Source organism: Lissotriton vulgaris, chromosome 6 (assembly GCF_964263255.1).
Source record: "Lissotriton vulgaris chromosome 6, aLisVul1.2, whole genome shotgun sequence".
Taxonomy (NCBI): Eukaryota; Metazoa; Chordata; class Amphibia; order Caudata; family Salamandridae; genus Lissotriton; species Lissotriton vulgaris.
Window position 1 is genome coordinate 1,609,168,410 of NC_141694.1, and position 22,798 is coordinate 1,609,191,207.

General features: G+C 45.0%; 1 protein-coding gene across 2 annotated transcripts in view; it reads left to right on the forward strand.

The window, feature by feature from the left end:
- The first annotated feature begins 1,780 nt into the window (after positions 1–1,780).
- The window catches only part of MCFD2 (multiple coagulation factor deficiency 2, ER cargo receptor complex subunit), a 109,687-nt gene continuing 88,669 nt past the window's right edge, over positions 1,781–22,798 (forward strand). The window contains exon 1 of one of the 2 annotated variants that reach the window (XM_086927775.1): positions 1,781–1,921. The gene's annotated coding sequence lies outside the window, so the exon portion shown is untranslated. Of the gene's footprint in view, positions 1,932–22,798 lie in introns of both variants that reach the window. The other variant, XM_086927776.1, reaches the window with a different exon arrangement.

A 22,798-nucleotide genomic window follows, 5' to 3' on the forward strand; every position in this document is an offset into this window, starting at 1 on the left:
TTGGCACAGCTGCAGCGCAGCATATGGGGGAATTGAAAGTGCCACCTGTAAAATCAGGATCATGGTTTGGCCCAAACAGAACAACCGCCATATGCATGTACATGCCTCACGTAGTTTAGGCACACAACGCACATAACAAGTGTTATTGCTGCCGGGGTTCCTCCGGAACTCGAGACCCTCTTCTTTACATACAAGTAGAAGTAGGTTCACCCATGCGCTTCGTCGGCGGTAGAAATGAAAAATATAATAATAAATAGTGAATGACTTGTAAAATAAAATGCGGGCTGCAACACTTGACTTTCCTGGCTTTGGCACTTACTTGATGACCTTGCTGCATAACCGTGGTATGGCGAGCAGCAGGCCGGGCCTGTGCAGCGAGACCAGTAAGTGCCAAACCCAGGAAAGTCAAGTGTTGCACCCTGCATTTTAATTTACCTGTCTTTGAGGAAGACTGTGGTAGGTAGTGATTAGGGCCAGCTGCTCGGTTCTGACAGATGACAGCTCTAAGAAGAGGGTTAGGTGCTAACCCTCTTCTTAGAGCTGTCATCTGTCAGAACCGAGCAGCCAGCCCTAATCACTGCTGCTTCCTCAATGACATGTAAATTAAAATGCAGGGTGCAGCACTTGGCTTGCCTTTCTTTGGCACTTACTGGCATCGCTGCACAGGCCCGGCCTGCTGCTCGCCCTCAGACTTTAAGAATGTTTTGCTATTTGATCTGAAAACCTCAGTTCTTGGCACTGGTCTAAAGTTTACACACCAACTTTTATAAAGAAACTGGTCACGTTACTTTATCTTGCTGTAACCAATGACGTCAATATAATGAATAAAATAATTGTTGTGCTAGTTTTGTAGAGATTTGTAGGCCCCTATGTCTAAATGAGGTAGTAAAGCAACTTTTTTTTTATTAAAGGACAAACTATTAATTACAGGTTTTGGACAGATTTATGATAACATTGCATTTAGCAATACTGGAGAAAGTGATATTCAATATTAGCTTTTTTTACAGTGGTAAATGTAAGCAGTCTCTACCTTGCACGTGGCAGGGGAAAAAAGCGGAAAGTTATCTTGACTTTTTGATGTCCATTTGACCCATGCAGTGACCCTCAGACTCTGTAAAATAGTATGCCACGAACATGCTCGGCACATGTTCTCCTCTTTCAATGTGGGGCCCTTCAGTTTCTAAAATAAATCACTAATTTGCTGGGGTTCTGCCATATTAGTCCAAAATTTGAGACACTGAGGTTATGTCATCCCCAGAAGAGAATGAAAGAAATTACATCAAATGTTCATGCACACACACACACACATCCACAAATGCATATGTGTGTGCGGACACACACAGACATGCAAACATACATACTCAACCAATTAAAAGTTTTTAAATTACTTATATTTTTATTTTATTATAAATATATGTATAATACCTTCATCAGCTAAATCACAATGTCAGGGAGAACACTGAAAGTACTCCCAAGGTAGGGCTTCCATCCCTGCACCTGTTAAAAAAAGTGATATGATGGGGAGCCGTGGCCAGTGGGCAATTAGGTCAAGGGAGTCGCAGGTTGAAAAAGTTTGGGAACCACTGGGCTAGTATCTAGTTCTTTCGCACCTAAACCCCGCACACTCGCGGCTGGGCGGCATATGATACGCAATAGGGTTCAGACAGAGACACGTGTAGAATCCACAGCCAATCAAAACCTCTGAATTCTGCCTGGCGCAACAGGATTGGCTGGGGTTCCTCCAATACTCGAATCGTAGGACACCTTACATATTAGCATCACTCCCTGACAATTCACCGAATGTGTACAGACGTGGGATTGGTCGTTACGCTGCCCAGGCGAGCTAAAATTATTGCCAAATGATATGAGTGAAAAGAATAGCAGTGGACAACGGCTATGAGGCTGAACTCACGGACTGTCCGTAAGTACAGGTAGTCTCCGTAATAACGGTTAGGGGGGACCTATTCTAATAGTAAGTACAGGTAGTCTCCTTAATAACGGTTAGGGGGGACCTATTCTAATAGAGATTTATCTAAGTTGCGAAACAATTCATGCCAATAAGAACATAACACGCGCACAAAAATCCAATGGGTTAGATTTTTTTTATGTGAAAGTACATCGTCAGTGAGGTGTGAGTTGTTGGGTGAATGAAAGCGAGAAAGCAGCATCGGGGGAGTGAGTACATTGGTGTCTTAGTGTAGAGTACGACGATTAGTTAAATGATTATAAGGGTGGATGAGCGGATGAGTGAATGGATGGGCGTCTGGATGGATCTGTAGATCCAACGAGTGAACACTTAATTAACGAGGGTGTGTACGGCTCAATGAACTGGGTGTGCACGGTCAAATGAAATGTATAGACTGCTGAATTTATGAGTGGTAGTATGGCGAGTCAGTGTATGCGAAAACATTCGCATGAAAAATAAGTATTTACAAATGTAGTAGGTTTGGCAAGTACGTATTTCTCCTAGGTTTTAGCGACAGGTTTGGTTTCTAATACCACACATGTTGTACATAGTTTAGTACAGAACGATGGCCCTGGCACCTACATAGGCAACCCACTGATGTTAAACTTTATGAATATGTAATACTTGGCATCACATGTAAACCCACACATCATTACACAGCGTGTTACTTATTCTTGACCTTAAGTAGTTTATCCTTCAGCATGTAGTCTTATGTTTAATTTCTTGAATCCCAGCGTAGTTCATCTGCCACGTGTTTTGTGGATAGTAACTTTTTCAAAGCTATGACATTTGACACGTGCTGTCATTCATTAGCTGCCTTGCACTGTTATTACTGAATCCGAATCGTAATCCCACTCACTACGTAGCAGAAAGAGTCACTGCTACATACCGTTAATGCTAAAACGTCGTATACGCTCCCAATCCCTGTGACGAGGCGGCAGAATGTCAGGGCAGCGTCTTCTTTGACAAGACACAACAAATACAACCCAGACATCTTGGCTAGAGCTCTTGCTTAGTTGGTTTGTTGATTTACTTGTGGAATACTGTTGTGTGGTGCCTCCCCCCGTCTTGGTGATTATTTTTTATGCTTTTTATATATAATGACTTTGATTGGACTCCTCTTTTCTGACCCTGTTTGTATTTTAATGTATTGACAAATATTTACACTCCTACCTTGGCACTATTATGCCACAGCTGCTGCAGGCACTATAATGTTTTCGTTTTCACATGTCCATAGTTGATATGGTGTAATGTGTCATACAAGTTACTATAACGTAATTTCAATTATACTTAAGACGTGTAACATTTTAAAGATAGAATCACTTATTGCATATTAAAAATGAGGTCATGTATTGTGTAAAATGAAATTGGAATACATGCTCATTTGTTTACATGAGTTTAGAAGGAAATGTATTTCTGTTATTTCCCAAAGGAGACGAGATCTAATTTGAATCCTGAGTTAGGAAGGTGGGGAAGGTCAAACGTGGATGCAAGCCGGGAGGAAAAATGCTAAAAAAAATTTACATTTCTGAGTGTCCAACGGAAGAATGTCTATGCGTTGTAGCCTTTTTAGACATCCAAACACAAGTCTTACCAGTTATTAGGGTGGGCAGATGCATGTCTCAGGAAGCAAGTAATTTTTTAACAATTTGACTAGGTTGGAGGTTGATTTCCGGAGGACAAGTGTAATATAACTACGTTTTCTGTTAGAAGAAATGCGACGTGCTTGGGTTTTCATTAACCAATTTATCAGGGGCTAGGCAGGGTGCCAAGAGGGAATCCTTAAGAAGGAAACTTGTAAAGCCTCACCAGCACTTTAGTGCAGTGCCGAGACTGTGGGGAGCAGCAATGACCATCTGATATATTCATGTCGGGTTCTAGTGCTGCAAAGGTATTATGTTTTTTGTTACGTGTCCAGGATTTTGCGTTATTTGTGAACACGGTAGCAGAGCAACATGTTAGACCACCGTGTATAATATTTTCTTTTTATAATTTTTGCTTTTTTAATACACTTTATTACTTGGCTTGATGTTGGTCTTACTTTTCAGTGTTGATTTAAAAGCTTGATGTAGACCGCTGACGTTTTACAAATTTGAGTCCTTGTTATCTTTTGACCTTGGTGGTGTTTGCACTACCTGTGTTGATCAGGCATTGTGACCTCAGTATTGATTTGGCTACTTTCATTTGATTTCATGGTCGATGCTGCTGCTTCTAGCATCAGGAGTTTTGATTTATAATAAGAACAATTGTGGCAAAAAACAAATAACTGCTTAAACTTTTCTCTTAAAGCCACAGTAAAAAAATAACAGAAATACTGCAACAAGAACACTAATGTTTACTCTGCTCCTCCTGTCCAAAGCATGTCATGCGTGCCCCATAATCTACTCAATCACTTGGCTAAATATTTAATATGCATCTGTGTGAAACTATTGCTAGTGTCCCCTGATATCCTCCTCTTGAGTACCAATGAAGAAGGTAGAAGTTTGATACTGAGGGGGAGTCAACATCGGGACTTGAATGGGCACAGACAACTCCTCTAGTGGACTGTGTCAGTCTCGCAGTTCAGGTGTTTATTGCACATCTCGAACTTGTCGTCGAATGAAAATATTGAACAGCTACAGTGGAGTGTAAACAATGTATCAGGTGGGACAAATGTTTTACATGTCTTTTCAAGTCGGAGGGTACATTTAAATTAAATGTAGGACAGTGGGTCAGGCAACGTTTACACTACTTGGAACACAGCATCGTTTTCAGAAATCGTAACTTGTGTTTGCATGGCATTCTAAATATCTCGTCCACTTTAGTAAATAGTTAGTTATTTGCTTTGGTCGGGAATGGGTGCGATAACAATAGACCAAATAGTTCAATGTTATCTCAGAAGTTGACTTCTAAAGCACATGCTTGGTGAAGTCTTGGACTAGATGGGGTGTGGATTTGGGGGATGGGGACTATTGGTCTGCTTTTTAACCAGTAACTAAGCCTTGAAATACAGGGCCTGAAAAATCAACAACTTGAAATCACATGCCATTTGCAGTACTTGGGTGGCGTCTCATGTATCATATGCTGTACACACTTGTACACTTACTTTTTTTCTATTGTGCTGTTTAAACTTTTTTTATCATAAAACTCTAATAACATTTTCTGAAATAAAGTAGCGTTATTAGACCCCACAGGCTTCCATTTGAACTTTTATTTATTTGATTAAGTTCTACATTATTTTATATAGCACAACAATCACTTACTTATCTGGCTTTCAGAAAGCTGTACAATACATCTTAAACAGTCCAACACATTGGTTTTGGATACATATTAAGAAGAATTGAGTATCAACAAGTAAGATGTTAGTTTATCATATGCAAATGTATTTGTAGTGCATCATACATATACTGTCCTAGCTGAAGTAATTAAAAAAACTTCAAGAATCCCTGAAAGTTGTTGTTGGTAAAAGAAGATTAGGAAGAGAAACTATATTATGAGTTAATACATTTGCGTATATTGCCCTCTACAGAGGAAGAAATCCAAGAGTAGGCAATAAGGTTATCATTTAAAGTGCCAATGAGAAGTAATCTCTTAATGGGGCAGGAACACATATTGCTTATAAATCATGTTATAAATAAAAGGCACTGATTTAAATATATTAAGAAGCTTCGTAATGACCTAGCGCGACCAGACATTTTTATCCATCCAAGTTCTATTAAAAAGGGACACCATTTCAAGCCAAGCAATCTTTTTCTAATTCTAGCAGTGTGAATATATAAAACAATTGAAACTAACAAAATACTATGTAAGCTCTTCTTTATTAATAAAAGCTGCGCTGAACATTGAGACATTTTTAACTTTTGTATTAAGCTCTTATGACGGTTGCTGTTTAAATTTCTTTTGAGTTGTATTTACTGTCACTTTTTGTTCTCTAAAGATGGCTAAATTATTCATACTAATTCTTGGACATATGATTATGTATCAATACTTATGCTTTTTATGTTTTAGAAATTCTATATTACTGTGCGATGGAAAGATATGGTCTCTGTACTAAGATGTGGTTTTACAAGGTGTAGACCTACTTTCCTGTGTCTACAAATGTTGTAGCCTCCATTGGTTTGTTTGTCCGACAGCCAGTTCTTGCCTGCTGCTATAAAACAGAGGGATTTGTTCGTTTTGTGTATGACTGGTTTATAATATTTTGTGAGATTTGAAGTTTTTCATTGTTTTGTTTTTAATTGTGTTCATGAATCCTATGTGATTTAATCATTTTACTTATATTCCTATGGTTTCTAATAACCAAAATAAATTATTCTGACTGACTGTATGTTTTAAAGTAGATGAAAAATGTCCATGCTTTTAGTAATAGATTACGACTAGGAGCAAAATATAGTTCGGGGAAGTCTTATAGTGACTGAATTTTCATCTTTCTAAATAGATATCTGGGTATAAGAACTCATAGTTTTTAACAAACTTTTCTAAAAACGAAAGAGGTAGCGTTTTTGATGTGGGTGAGAAAAGCATTCCATATTTTTGGTTGACTACTTATGAAGGATCTGTGTAGTCTGCTCTTATTCTTGACAGCACAGGTGGGATGGGATTAATTATTGTCACTAATCATGGTGCAAGAGCTTCTATATAGTGTCAGTTTCTGTGACCTATCTGGGAATGTTGAGTATTAGAGTCTTGTGTGAAAGACTGTTTTCATAGAGCATCTGTACCTAGCCATTTAAGGGCCTACAGAGAAGTAGTAATAGGCTCCCATGAGCATTAGTAACCATGTCCTGAGCACAACTTCGCATCGAGTGTAAAGAAGTCCAATCAATCATCTTTTATGATGATATTCTTCAAATCTGATAAATTCTTCTTGTCAGTCATATATGGCAATCTTCAAATCATCCAAAGCCAACACGTGTTTCGTCAGTAATGATGCCTCCGCATCTCTGACTTCTTCAAGGCTATCAGGATATTTCTTCAATTCCAAAATTACCACAAACTCCGTTTTACAGGAAGAAGATTTCGCTTATTCGAAATTCAACTGAAACTCGCTCAGTATTCAATTTGGCGTCCAAGTAAGAATAAAAAGTTCACATGATCTGTTGTTATGTATCCGGGACCGGGAGAGTACTCCTCGCAACATCGGACTGGCGTTCAGTTCAAGCTTCATTTTTTTTCTTCATCCAGAATACAGCAGCATGGAGGATAGCTCTGAGCAGTGCAAGTCTGTCTTTGGGTAGACCATGCAGATATCTTAGCCATACCCTGGGCTTGAGATTAGAGGCCCCTTAACTGCTAATTGAAAGTCATGTGCAAACTGTAATTTAAAATGTTTTTTAGGGTTTGAACATTTGAAGTTGAAATTGAATTAACTTAATCATTGCATGATGTGGTCTTTGAGATATATCCGGCAGAAAATCCAGAGTATTTTTTATTTTAACAAAAGTAGAATTAAGGAGTAATCTTGATGCCTTTTGCCCACTTAAGCATATTTCCAGTGTTGGCCTTTGATGAGAGTCGCAGAAATGTAGTTCTTTAGTAGTTGATATTTGATAAATTAGCCCCTTAAAACCTTTTGTTAATTATCAATAGCTCTAAAAGACATGTTAGGTTGAATGTGCCCTCTACAAATATGCATAATTTTTATGTTTCCTTAATTTTTGTCATGTAATGTAGTGGTGGGTCGCATGCTTCAAGACTTGTGAGGATTTGACACGTTGTGACTTTAGCCCAGCTATCTTGTCCTTTCTGGTGAAAGATTGCTATGAATAGTTTTGCCTTTCAGAGGTGATCTAGCATGTGACAGACTGTGCCAAGGCTCAATTTATTCATTGTCATGTGGCATGTGACCGAATCTGAAACAGCTCTTTTAGTATTAAATCTTTTTTATTGAGAAAAACCATTGCGTGAAATACAGCAATCAGTGCTCGGAACGGCATTGGCCGACCAATGACAATACACTCATGTAAACAAGGCCGGAATGAGTTCCATTCGTAAAGCGTTAGACACAGCAAGCCGCCTACAACACATCCGGGCCGGCCGCGTTTCAAAAGCTGAGAAACAGTTGCAAGCTGTGCTAGATTATGAAACCGCAAAAGAGAAGAAAAACCACAACAACCCCCACCCCCTCCTTGTCTGCCGAGCAAAGAAACAAACAGCAAACTACCACTACTCTAAAGGGTTTCATGGATGGCATCTCGCCCTTGGACCTTTCGCTTGCGTGGCCGTGTTTTGGGATCTGCAAGTGGGGTATCTGCGAGGCGCAGCAATCGCAGGTAGCTGGGACAGCTCAGCTCCCTGAACTCTCCTGTAAGCAGGGTCAAGAACGGTCGCCAGATGTCTGCAAACTCCTCCCTCTTCCCCGCCTTCGTCAGCGATAGTTTCTCCATCCCCAAAACCATCCATAGCCTATGTAGCCAACCAAGTTGTCGGGGGGGTTGAGCGTCTCTCCAGTGAGCCACTATATTTTGCAGTGCTGCCCCTAGTGCAATTGCTAAAAGCCTTCCCCTCATGGATTTCAGGGGATACATCAATGTGTTAGGGAAGCCAAGCAACACATAAGCGCGGGAGCCAAGTGTCTAAGTGCATGTCCACCAAGTCTAGGATTGAATTCCAGTAAGGCTGGAGGCGATCGCAGCTCCATAGTAAATGCTCCAGCGTGCCAAGCTCTCCACAGCCTCTCCAGCAGCGATCGCTAACGCGGGGGGTCCCAGCGGTGTAGGCGTTCAGGCGTGTGGTACCGGTAGGTGACCACTTTGGTCAACGTTTCGGTAAGGCCCGTGTGATAGGCCGAGTGCCTGGCTCTGTGGTATATGCCCTCCCACTCCTTGCGTGTGAGTTGTCTCCCTAGGTCCTTCTCCCACCTGGCCCTCCCTGCATTGTATGTGTAGCGGTTGGTGAGAAGCAGGTGTTGGTACAGGTCCGAGAGCAGCTTTCTATCGGAGGTGCGTGTCAGCAGCCATTTTTCATACGGTGTGAGGAAGCGCTGCGCGCCGGGTCTAATCGACGGGTACAAGGCCCAGTGACGGACTTGCAGATAGGGCAAACGATCCGTCTCTGGTATGCAATAGTCCTCTCTCGCCTTCTGGAAGGGGAGGATGCCGTTAAGGTCGAACATGTGCCCCAAGTCCCTGCAGGGCGTAGTCCTCCAAACCCTGAATGCACGAGGGTCGAGGCCGGGGGAAAAGTCGGGGTTGTCGAAGAGCATCGTCTTCGGACAAGGGAAGGAGGTGAGGTTGTGCCGGACCGCTACCCTGTCCCATATGTCTAGGGCGGTACTCGTGATCAGCGATGCGTAGAGATTGGGTGGTCTATGGCGGCCTGGCAAGAACAGAACACCCTGGAGTGGCCTGCCCGCAACCGCCTGGTCTTGGAAAAGCCAATGTTTGCTGGACTCTAGTTGGTGCCATTCTACCAGCGTGCGGAGATGGGCCGCCAGAAAGTATAAAGTCAGGTCAGGTAGCCCCACTCCGCCATACTCGGGAGGGAGTACAGCAATCAAATGTTTAAAGCGCGGGCGGCGGCCATTCCAAATGAAGCGTGCCAGGTCTGACTGCGTCTTCTGGAGCCATCCCACCGGGGTCGTATAGGGAGGGTTTGAAAGACATAGAGGATCTGTGGCAACAGAGTCATCTTCGCAGCCGCTATGCGGCCCAGCCAGGAGAGTGTGAGGTGCCTCCATCTCCTAAGTTCCTCGCTTAGACGCAAGCCGAGCCTGGCGTAGTTGGCGTCGGCGGTGGCTCGCACAGTCGGTGCCAGCAGGACCCCAGATAGGGAATAGTAGAATCGGACCACTGCAGGTCAAACTCAGCCTTAGCTTCCACCAATACGTCCGGTGCCAGAGATATGTTCAGGGCCTCCGATTTCTCCACGTTGACCTTAAAGCCCGAGGCCAGCGCAAAAGTATGAAGCTCAATAAAAAGTGCTCGGAGGGAGCGCATCGGCTCAATCAGTGAGAGTAAAATGTCGTCTGCATATAGACTGACCTTATGTGTGTCCCCGCCGAACGGGATGCCTTTAATGAGATTATGGCGCCTGATTCGCTGTGCTAACGTACAGTGCAAATAGGAGGGTGTGAGAGCGGGCAACCCTGCCTAGTCCCCCTACCATTCGGGAACCGTGGGGAGGTGTGACCATTAACTCTGACCGTCGCGGTCGGCTGTCGATAGCATTTAAAGATACGATTGCGGAGAGTCTCTCCCATGCCAAACCGTTGCAGCGCCAGGTCCAAGTAGGGCCAGTGCACTCGGCCGAATGCTTTCTCAGCATCAATGGTGAGCAGCATACATCCCGGCCTCGTCTGTGAGCCAGCCTCGATTAGGTGGAGGACCCGCCTAGTGTTGTCGCTCGTCTGCCGCTGCGGGATAAAGCCCGCCTGATCGGGTTCCACCAGCTGCTGCATATATACGGAGCTAACCTACTCGCGATGATACCAGTGTAGAGCTTGAGGTCAATGTTTAACAAGGATATCGGCCTGTATGAGCTGCACCGGGCGGGATCCTGGCCAGCCTTGGGTATCACCGATATCTCGGCCTCTAGCAGATTCGGGGGAATGGCACCTGGTTGATCGCAGGTATTAAATAGGTCGCATAGCAAAGGGGCCACTTGTGGACAAAATGTTTTATAGAAGGCCGCCAAGTAGCCGTCGGGGCCCGGCGACTTCCCCAATGTGAGCCGGCATATCGCCGAGATCACCTCCTCCAGACCTATGGGCCGATCGAGGAACTCCGCTTGCACCTCACTCAGAGACCGGAGGGCGGCCCCCTGCAGATAGTCGCGACCTGCTTGCAAATCAAGTCGGTCTGCAGCATATAGTTCAGCATAAAAGTCTCCGAAAGTCGCGGCGATGGCCGCGTCTTCAGTGACAGGGGCACCATGACTGGGCTGGAGGGTAGCAGGTGTGTCTCCTGTAGGAGGCAGATATCAGCCTTTGAGTGTTCTAGGAGAGAGAGAATTGCCCTGCGCTTGATCGGGTTATTAAGCCTTCTCACGTTAAGTGAGAGAACAGTCAAAGGGCGTGTCATCTTAAGTGGTCAGCTGGACCTGCAGAGCGCTGCACTCGGTCTGTGGTGGTGAAAAGGAAAAGATAACCCCTCTCAGCACTAGTGGACAAGGAGGATCCCCCCCCACTACCCCCCAACCCCCCCAACTCTCCCCCTTCTCAACTCCCCACCCCCTCATCCCCAACCCCAACTGTGAACAACCATCTTGCGAATATTGTCCCAGGCCTGCAGGCAGTTCGGTCAGGCCTGGGGAGAAGTACATAGTCAAGGGGAAAATGTGGCAGTTGAGGCCCAGCGGCCCCCCGCCCCCCCTCCATGGTTGTACAACATTGTAGGAAGGCACCCCTGTGAAGCGTCTCATTCATCACTATTCGTGTCTTTGGTCACTTCTTGGATAGCTGCCTCGTGTTCTCGCGCCACAGTTGCTGGGTCCGGCTTAAGGCTCTTCTTAGCTGCTCTCCTGCACTTCACTCTCTGCCAGCCACCCCGGGACGGCCGTGAAAGCGCTGGGTTGGACGCGTGAGCGTCTGGCTCATCTCCGGACGTGTCTTGGTCGTGGGGTATGCCAAGGAGGTCGCAGGTCTCCTGTAGAGATCTGAGTTGGTGTAGGGCCACTTAAAGATGATCCTAAATGGGTGGCCCCAGGAATATGGGACCCCTTTGTTGCGTAGGAACGCCGTGGCCACCTTAAAAGACCAGCGCCTCTGCAGGGTGATCACTGAGAGGTCCTGGAAGAGTTCCACCGCTTGGCCCCGATATTGAAGCGGTTGTTTGCGGCGAGCTGCCTGGAGGATCCGTTCTTTAAGCTGGTAATCCGGGAGAAAGGCTAGAATATCCGGAGGTGGCGCTGGTGCCCGCCGTGCTAGGCCCACCGTGTGGGCGCTGTCTATGCGGATCTCAAAGTCATCGGGCTCCCCTAATATGTCTCTGAAAAGGCCTTGCAGATAGGCCGTAATGTCCCCCTCTTCTGATTTGGATGGCACATTTCGGACGCGGATGTTATTGCGCCTCGAGCGGTTCTCCAGGTCTCCTCTGTGTGCCTGCAGATCCATTTGCTGTTCGTGGAGCCTGACGATTTCCTGCTGTAAAACATGGACCTCCTCGCTCCTAGTTAGCCCGGTGTTTTCCACCTCTGCAACTCGCTCCCCAATGTCGTCTATGTCCTGGCGAAGCTCCTTGTAGCCCCAGCCATCTCCTGCTTAAGAGTCTGGATGCCCTCCTTGAGTGAGGTGAAGAGGGCCTCCATAAAAGATTTGGTCGCTGGGGCCTCACCCTCGTCCCGGGCCTGGATTTTAGGCAGAGAGGATGGCGATGGTTTGTCAGGACTCTTTTCCCCTTTGGATATGTTCTTCGCTAGCATTTCGGGGATGGTGCGGCCCCCCCTACGATTCGATGCGGCCATGGCGGGGGTGGCTGCGCTGCCCCAAGAACTCCATCCCCCGGGCGCTCGGATAGGCCCCTGAGTCTCCTCCTCAGAACTCCGTGGGGCTCTGTGCTTGCCTCTCGCTGTCGCTGACCTTCACCCGATGGGGGCCCCCTGGGAGCGCGACCGTAGCAGGTCCCGCGGCGCTCCGAATGCCTCGCCGGCCTGTCCTCTGCCTCCGATTGTGTAGGCTCCCGCCGGGGCCAGTGCTGTGGCCGGAGCTAATGCCGCAATCACCGCCAGGGGCCCACGTGGCCCAGCTCCAGGCTCTCTATGTGCGGGGGTTCAGCACCTCTAGGCCTCCGAGGCGTGCCAGGCACCGGGGGCCTGTTGTCTGCCCCTCGGGGGGGTCTAGCTGCTTCCGGACTCGGTACGCCGTGTCTGCAGGGCCCTCCCAGGGATCCAGTGTGTGGACGCTAGGGCCTGGTCGCTATTAGGCCTCTCTGGCATACGGCAGCGCCTGGGCCCACTTGCGCCTCGTGGCCCCGCAGCTGCCGAGCCTTCGCGGCCCTGCTTGGCTGTGGATCCCGCCGGGGGCTCGGTTCTCTGCCCCCCCCCCCACCCACCCCAGTCACTGGTGTGGGGTGCCACCCCGCGTGCTCCTCACCTCCGGTCCCGCTCTCGGGAGGTGTGCGCTGCCTCCGTCGGTCTAGGCCCAAGCTGGGGCCCCGAGTGGCGCCTCCTGCCCGCACTGCAATGCCTCTGTGCCTGGATCACTGTCAGCTGGGCAGCGGCGGGATCCCGACGTCTTGCCTCTTGTTCATGTACCCACGGAGGGGGCGATCTGGTCCCGTTGCTTCGCCGACGTCGAGGTGCCTCTCCGTCCGCTCCTCCCTGCTGGTCTGCTTCTGGGTGGCGCTCCGACGCCGGTTGCTTAGGCCCAAGCCGGGGCCTCAATTAGCGCCTCTCGCCTGCTCCGCAGAGACTCGGGCAGGGATCGCCCGCAGGCGAGTAGCGGCGGGTCTCGGCGTCTCACCCCGCAATCTCGCACCTGCGGAGGGGTCAGTCGAGACTCTCCGACGCCGCGGGTGTCTGTCCCGGAGGGACTCTGCACTCTACTCGCCGACCGGCCGCGGCCGCGGCCCGCCTCAGGATCTCCCGCCGCCGGGAGCCGTTCACCAGGCTTTCTTTCAAACTACCCTAGGAACAGGCAAGGGCGGTCTCGGGTACCTCACGGGTCTCCGACCAAAGTTGCTGCTCACAGGGGCCAAGAATAAATTATTTGAGATTACCGGGGTTCGGGAAGGGAGCCACTGCAGGACACGTCCGTTCAAGCCGCCATCTCGGCCACGCCCCCTTCTTAAACAGCTCTTTTAGACTTTCAGAAGTAAACGCCATCTGGTTTGCCCTTTCCCACCCCATCTGGCCTTTTTATAGGTGACTCTTCTCTAAGTCTTTTTGCCTTTCAGAGATAATCCTGATAGTTGGCTACAATGTTACAGCGTGGGCCTATGTCCCTTTGAGTCACTCAATTCAATATATGTAATTTTTCTGCAGAGATCAACTTTTACATAGCTTTAAACAAGAATTCCATTTTCGATGTCTGTGATTATAGCCAATTAATTTGCTCTCCTTTTTATTCTCATGCTATACTTGGCACAGAGGTTTATAATTCAATCGGCCATTTATTGGAAGTGGGGCTAAACTTAACAACCACCTCTTAGGTTCCAAGGTACTTATTGGCCAGCAAAAGTTCATAGTCCATTCATAGACTCTTTTTTTCAGCTAATCATGGCCATAAAAAGGTAAAAGAAAAAGCATTAAAATTGTAGTAAAAGAATGAAATAATAAAAACAATAATGATAGACAGCAGAATTAAATCATACATACATGGTACATTATGTTAAGCCACAACTGTATTAATGTGGGAAAATGGCCTAAGTAAATTTCCCAATAAAAAGCAGCAATCCTATAAAGTGCACAGTGAGGGGAAGGGGCATACATAAAGAATTTCTAAGTGAGGGTCTAATGCACTTGATTAAATAAATAGAATACGAAGAGGAAAGAGCAGCATACATACACTTCAAAATACACTTAGATTGAAAGGTAAAATAGAACCAGTGAATTTTAAACCAAAAACATGACAAATAATAACCCCTCCATAGATTTTCTCGCTCTGACTGTGGCCATAAGAGGGTACAGGGGTTCTTTACACCTACAGTGTCCCAGTATGTTTAAAAGATTTCAGGAAATACCTCTGTCCCTTAGGGCCTTTTTATGATGGCGGTGGGACTGCCACCGTCAGGCTATCGGTGGAGATCTCACAGGCATTGAACCCTGCTTGACCGTCCGCTGCTTTATGATGGTGGACGTATGGAAGGCGGGCGGAGAGACCAACCGCCATGGATCCGACTGGCTCCTTGAGCCCTACAGACCGTCGGAGGGGTTGCAATCCCCACAATAGTGGTGGTGCCTGCTCAAGCACTGACATAGGGATTACAATGTCCCTTTTGACCAGCTGTTTCATGGTGGCTAACCCACCATGAAAAGGCAGGCTGAAAGTGACTTGGGGTCCTGTAGCGGACCTCCTTTCCCCCTGGGCCTGCCTAGTGCAGGGATATTCAAAATGTGTTTTTTTTTTTTTTTGCATTATTGCTTGTGCTGCAGCACACAACGAAATACACAACGAAATACAGAAAATACACTAGAGCCTTGAAGGTAATGGCATCCTAATACCAGTAGCGGGACTGCCGACAGCTACTAGGTGATGCCATTACCTACAGGATGTCGGTTGGACGAAAGTTCGACTACCATCATAATCGGGCCCTTAGTTACTAAAATAGTTGCAAAAAACATAAAATGTAACACTGACTGCTCAGCAATACCATTGTAGGGGCATGGTGAGACTGAGCCCCCCTAAAATCCCAGTTTATCTGCTGAAACACAGAAGCCTCCAAACCGGTGCAGCTCTAAAACAGAAATGGATGGACCTCTCCCAGTGTGTGAGGTCTAGAGAAAGGTAGAAAACCGGCTCAACCGTGGCAAAAATCCTGTAGAAGGTCCACACAGTGCTTAACGTTCAATCGGTTTGCAGCCTTCTTTCTTCACTAAACTAAAGAAACATCCGTTTGCCTCACACTTTATCTTCCCGCCTTAATGTTCAAAGGGGATGTGAATAAAACAGCCAACCCCAATGCGTGTAATGTTTTAGCAATATAATTCCAGCATGGAATGATGTATCCTTTGTCCAGGCCGAGACAATCCGTAATGATGTCTCTACAAAGGCTCGCTTGGGGGTTAACCCAGACACTTATTCACAACTACAGTGACGCCAAGTTCACCCCATCCTCAATATATTGCTGGTATCGCTCGAGGCAGTCTGAGGAAGTTGTAACAACCTCCGGCATATACTGTTTTCCTCAAGTTGGAGAGGGGAGCACATTTTCTTTTTGATTGATTTTATAAACTATTCGATGTCATGCTATTCGGGCAATACAAACATCACAACGCATACAAATCCTAATTAAAACACAACATACTGCTTAGAGTAGAACTCTGATCATCATAAAAACATATACATTTTTACTTTAAAAACACTATTTAAGCACCACCCACTTCTCATAAAAAGATATACTAAGATCCAAAAGTACTAGGTTTCAGCTACTACTTAGACTATGATTTTTAAAAGTGCGATAAGTAACACGTTTCAACATGTTTCAACTATCATGATTCAGAGTCCAGTTCTTTTTAAACAGAAACAAGCCACAACAGTAAACCAATAAAATCTATCCAGCTCCCAATTCAAGCTCAACCAGTATCACAAAAAGATGTATTAAACATATATTTATAAAAAAAAGAAACCTTATCGTTGTGCAAAATACAGTTCCTTTTGTGCAAAATAGAGCTACAGTGGTGGAAAAGTCAATTTATATTTTTTACAAGATAGGCAATGACCTTATGCAAAATACAATTCCTTTTATACAGGATAAAAACCATGGCTGTACAGCATACAATTATATTTGTGCAAAAATAAAATCTTAGCAGGGGGGGGGGGGGGTTAACCACGGTTTACTTGGCATTACAGCAGATCCCCAATTTTATTACATCAACAAGCCTCAATATTCTTTCTCTACCTCTAATTCCGTGAGCCACTCATCTCTGTTGACCATTCATCAACAACAGACACAAATTTCCCTACCACATAGCACAATTATATATAATCGCACCTTGAGATTACTGTTATTAGCTCACTTGTGTGTCGAATCTGTAGCATTATAAATACCTATAGCAGCAACATTTGTCTACTGTTGCCAAAGCATGAGCAAAGAATAAGTAAATGCACAAAGTGTAATGATGAAATTTGGCAAAAAGGACATTTCACTGTTTCTGCCTCTACCTGTCTAGCCAACTGCCCTGCCTGTGTAGCCAACTTCTATCTTATAAATGCTGGGGCCTGCCCCAGCCTAACCTTCAGGGCCCACCTCCTTGTATAACCGCTTTTTATATCCCGCAGGTAAGGCTGAATATGCCCCCCTGTAATTTGACTTCTTTAGATGATACAAATAATCTCTATTACATATGTTTGTTTCTGCTGAGCTACAGACTTTTTCTGCCGGAAGGATGTTATTATTTGCCTTAAGGAGTTCTCTTTAGCTTTAAGAAGACTAAACCAATAATTAGAGAGCCGCTGTTTGTATTTAAATTGTACGCTAGTAAGTCCCAGTCTTAAGCTTTGGGCACATTTTATGGATCCTCTTTGCAGGCCAAGCCCTTTTTTCCAGATATTCATTTTGATCGTCTGCGCCCTCCTCGGATATTTAACTGGCAGAAACCTATAGCCGTACAATAGCAGATTAACAATTTTGGCATTTTAAGTCTTTGAGAACTTCAATGGATTTATGGCCCAGTGCTAAATCCAACCTGTATAAAGCACCTGCAAATAGCCTTACCATATTCATGAAATCAATATGAAGCCTAAAGTTGAGGATAAATCTAAAAAGAAGACCAAGATATCAATCTTCCTTTCCCACTTCTACTGTGACGCCATATAGCCACCACCTGCACTTTTTATTCTGAACCCATCCTTTTCAAAAGACCATTAGCTTGGTTTTAGCCGCATCTATTTTCAGATCGCTCGCTGTACAATATTCTGAAAAAACATCTAATTGCCTCTGAAGACCAACCGGCAAAAGATCCAGCAAAACCGTGTCTTTGGTGTAATACATTACTGAGATGGCCTTGTTACCTAGTTTTGGTGGAAAGGATCGAGCCCAGTTTAATCGTACCATGGCATCTGCAATGTATATGCATAACAAGAGCGGGGTCTTCATACACCCCTGACTCAATCCATTAAAGTTGGCAATTTTTCTTGACAGGGCTCCGTTACCACCTAGTTCAACCCTGGACAATGAGCCTTCATGTAGTTGGATAATCAACTTTAATAAACTTGAAGGGCACTTCCATTTTCTGATCTTCTCCCAAAGTAAAGGCCCATTTATAGTGTCAAACACTTTTGACAATCTGATTGACGTATGACACATACAGAGGTTGGTTCTTATTAAAGGCATATTTTTTATTAAACATCCATCCATTGTTCAATAGCCTTTACGAAAACCCATTTGGACCTTAGGTAGGAAATTAGCATTACCTACCAAGTCTTCTAGCGACCCCAGGATATATTTCAGGGACACCCTACTCGGGAATTACAGCAGGTAGCTTGACAGGAGGCCTGCTCCTCCTTTTTATACAGCTGGTCCATAATACTACCTTTCCAGGTTCCCAGTATCTCCTGACCGCTGATTATTTCTCCAAATACCGGGGCCCGGGCTTGAGCCCATAGACTTGGGTTGAGTTTAATTATGTCAGAGGAAAGGCCAACAGGACCCTGGGCCCTAGAGCCTTTTAGGCCTTTTATGATGTATTTGATATGCTCTACTAACTGAGCCAGCTGGCTTTCCACCTTCCTGTGTTTAAGACCCCAACCTGTGCATTCCTTAATCCTCCAACGTTCATTTATTTAATTTTAAGCAGTTCCCATCATATAACTCACCCATGTTTCTTCTGGGACCGGCACTGCTACAATATTTTTGACTGCCCCCAGCACTCCATTTACTATGTAACAAAAACCCTTCATACTTTCCGATGTCAGGGAGACAATTGCTTTCGTCCATATGTTCTCCCTGTCTTTCCAAGCTATTTTTGTAAGCTCTATCCGAATACTTTTAAATAGGCATTTCTTATTAACCCCAACTGTTTTATAAACGTCCCTTATATTCTTAGTTAGTGCAGCCATGGCCTATGTTTTAGCAAAGCCAGATGAGACCTTCCAGCTCCAACTACACAGGGCCTTAACAAAACCGTCTACTGCAAATGGTTGCCTAACAAGGTCTTCTTCTTCTTTCTCTTTTCTTTTATTAACCTTCAAATTTTTCTTATTCTCTTTCATATATTGTCTTAGAAATAGGTTCCTCAATGTTAACTGACTTTTTACCCTTGTCAACATTTTTAATTATTCGAAAAACGTTACTACTTTTCTTAGTATCCCTAGCTGGACCTGGGAATTTCTCCCCCCTACTGGGGACCCAGAATGATCTTCTTCTTTAGCCGCTTAACCGCAGCGAAAATTCCGCTGCAGTGCGGCACTTTGATCAAGTGGGCGGGGCCGCGTCGGCCAATGGACGTGCACAACACTAGGGAGGTAGTGCTCGCGACGGCCGTTGGCCGACAGAAGCAGTGAAGGGGCTAAAAATTGATACCAGCTGGGATAGTTCAACCGACGTTTCACAGTTGTTAACCTTTGTTTTAATTTCAAACTCTGAACTCCACACTTGAACAGCCAACTCCCTACAACTTGGGACACAACTTTTAGCACTCATCGAGCTGCTATCACCAACTGGTTTTAAAGGTAATTCTTTTAAGTATCACTGGCAGAATATTTAAAGTATGATCATAGTTATCAGTGACGTTCTCTAGTAGAGACAAAATAGATGACAAGACATACTAAAGATTTGTCAGTGAGTTAGAAAAACACGCATAATCCGCTGGGATGTTAATGGGTGGGTTCAAAAAGAAATTGGGAGACACTGAAATGTTTGATAGGCAGAAGCTGTGAGACTTTGGGTCCTAGAAAACCTTTCCAATTACTTTTCCCGGCTGCTTGGGCGCATCAAACAATAGTTCCACACCTGTGTTCACTACCTCCTCATTTGTTTTGAAAGGTGAAATGTCCAGCAATGTATGGTCCAATACAGTAGAGGCCTGTGAAGCCTGTAGTGCTGCTATAATGGTACATCCTGGAGAGCTTTCCCTTAAGGATGTATTTTCCCCTGCAGCGGGACTCATCAACTGACTAAGTAGAGCCCTCAGCACTCACACAGCCTGTATTGGCACCGTCTGCTGTTACTCTACGGGTTGCATCTTAACATTCATCCTCAACTGCACCGACTGTACTGAGATGGTAGTTTTTGGAAGTATGCTGATATTATTCTGCTCCATTTTAAAGCTACTGGGTGCATTTCTTTGTTTCTTAATGGGTTTAGATATAGTTTTTCTGATACAATCTGGAAGAGAGAGATCTGCCAGATCTGAGTTTTTTTGCGGTCATAATACTAACCAAAGCTGTTTGAGGATGATTAAATCAATGAAGCAAATAGTAGGTGAGAAAAGAAGCAAAAGATGTAATACCAAGGAGAATCGTTGTAGAAAAAGGAGTGCGTTGTCTAGGGCCTGCAGGCTGCTGCCAATCCGAGCCAGGCCGCTTCTGCAGAGTTAGGCTCTGATTTAGTTGCTAGAGCCACTGGTTCACCCCGTGCTCTGGATACTCTGCTCAGTGCCACCCCACCTTCCCTAGTTGCTGTTTCCATGATGACTCTACAGGAAAGTGGCACGAGCACGCTTCAGGGTTACAAAGCAAGTTTGGCAGACAGTTGCACCACCTGGTTGCCTCCATTCTCCAGCACCAGGACTCACCCAGCAGCTAAGGAGAAAACCTCTTGCCGGTCCTCCAACTTGCAGCCTTTCAGATATTGTAGTATGTTAAAGAAGCAAAAGGCTGGTTTTATGACAGGTTGACCGGAAGAGACGGTAAATTACCCTAGATTGCAAGTCACACCCAGACCTAGCTGGACCGCTTCCACAACCCCCGGAACACCACCAGAGCACCCTCACTGACAGACTAGATATTGCACAAACCTCTTTTAGGACTTATCACCCCACAGCTCGCTCTGTCTGCTAAAGTATTATGCAAAGTTTGTTTAGGTCTTAGCGCTTCTGCCACTCTCCAATTACTTTGTCTGAAGATTATTATTTGTTTTCAAGACAAAGGATATTTATAAAAAAGAAGAAAACATTTTTATAAAATAGGGTACATAAACAGATATTGGTTAGATATTCAAGGTATAGGTTGTTTCTTCCTTTGATCTATCTAAACAAAAAGTCCAGACTGCTAATACAAAATAACACAATGATTTCAACTAAAATCAGAAGAAAATCAGAGATGATGCAATGAATCATGTGCAGAGTTGGACTAAATAGTCGACGTTTCGGTCTTTTAAGGAATTTTCATAAGACCATCGTCAGGACAAAGAAATTCTACATACAGTAGATGACCCTTTTTACTCGAGTACAGATAAATCCTCTCTCTGTTCAAAAAGACAACAGCAATTCCAATGATTTTGGTGTTTGACGGCAAAGAGATTAATCCTTTTATGCCAGAGTTACTCGTATCTTGGGCTGAAGTGATTTCAAATGTTTCAACAAAGTATCCAATATTTGCTGATCAGTGAGAGGACGACCATTCGGTTTTCGCGACGATGAACGAAGGAATCTTAATCAAAGGTGCGCCGGACCACAAACAAATTTGTTTGCGGTCCGGCGCGTCTTTGATTAAGATTCAGTCTGGACTTTTTGTTTAGATAGATCAAAGGAAGAAACAACCTATACCTTGAATCTCTAACCAATATCTGTTTATGTACCCTATTTTATAAAAATGTTTTCTTCTTTTTTTAAAATATCCTTTGTCTTGAAAACAAATAATAATCTTCAGACAACATAAAATCCTGGTCTTTGCATTTATTTACTGTGTTAGTGTGGTAACACTGTACTTATTGATCTTTTATGACTCTTTTGCCTGAAGTTAATGATTCATTACAGCGACTGATTAATAACAGTTCTAAGAACCTTGACTTTCACAACAGGTCCTAATAATTCTGACAAATAGCAATTGAACAAAATCCCTTGCTGGCCTCTTTCTTATAACCAGTATTGCCCGAGCCCGCAGGGGTATATTGGGTTGCTCACCTACATATCTTGTCTCTCCAATTACAGCCTCTGTCTCGTCACCGTAACCTGACTGCCACCGCTGCCACAGTTTCGCTATTTATCACCTCCCCTGCTGTCCAACACGCCGGGCTCACAAATGCTATTGCAACGTCTCATGGGACTCGTGGTTTCAGCGAAGCTCACAGGTGCAACTGCGGACAGAAGCTGGCCTTTTTCAGTAGGCTTTCTGTGGAGCTATCAGTGGCGCCGCAGTGGCTTTGAGGTGAGGGCCACTGCAGCAAGGGCTGCTACAGTGAGGCTCCCCTGACCACGAATACAGCTGCGAGCAACACTGCTTGCTGCTCGCGTTGCCGGTGTCTCTGGCCCACCTCCTTAGCAAGTCGACAATTTGGTAATCTAATCTGCACTGTCGACTCTCAGGACCTATCAAAATAACCCCAAATTCCTACCCCATACGTGTCTGCCAGGACACACTGGACATTGAACACATTAAAAGGGGTGAGATGGTCCCGTTGTTCTTGGATCTGGGGAGATTAAAAAGTGTTTCCGCAGATCTACTGAGCTTAAGGCAGGAACTAGTTAGCTGGGACTGCCTGGAGCATGAAGAGTTAAAAATTACTGCCAGATAGCTAAATTCATTTACACTACACAAAGGCTGGCCTTCAATAAGAAACCTACGTGTACAGTTAACAGTCTATTAACAAGGTTCTCTCGAATTTCAGTATTTTGCTCAGAATGACCAGGTCTGGTAAAGTAATTGTACTTGAGTCCCTTTAGACTAGGACACTCCAACCTCCGAGTGGTACGGGTACATCTCACTGAGCATGATGTGAGTAAGGTATGTAAGAATGGAAGTTTGGCTCAGAGCACTCGCGTCCAAAATATCCTTCACTGCCACACATGAAAGGGGCAAGTACTTCAATTTCCTTTTAAAGTAGCCTCCTTCAGCATTTTGGGAAAGCTGTCGGAAGTTTCACATGCTCCTTTTATTGTTTCTTAGCGTATTTTAACTAAATGTCGGGGCTTCTTCAAAGGAGAGAGGCCTGCATGTAATGAACGAGCCACCCATCTTCACGCTTCACCCCTCCATTGCATTTAGCAGCTGTCAACACAGCCCGAAGTCCCCACAGCTGCATCCTGGTACAAATAGAACCTTATGATTTCTTTTTAATCACCCAATCAAGGGTTAATCTCTTGTAGCAATTAAGTTAG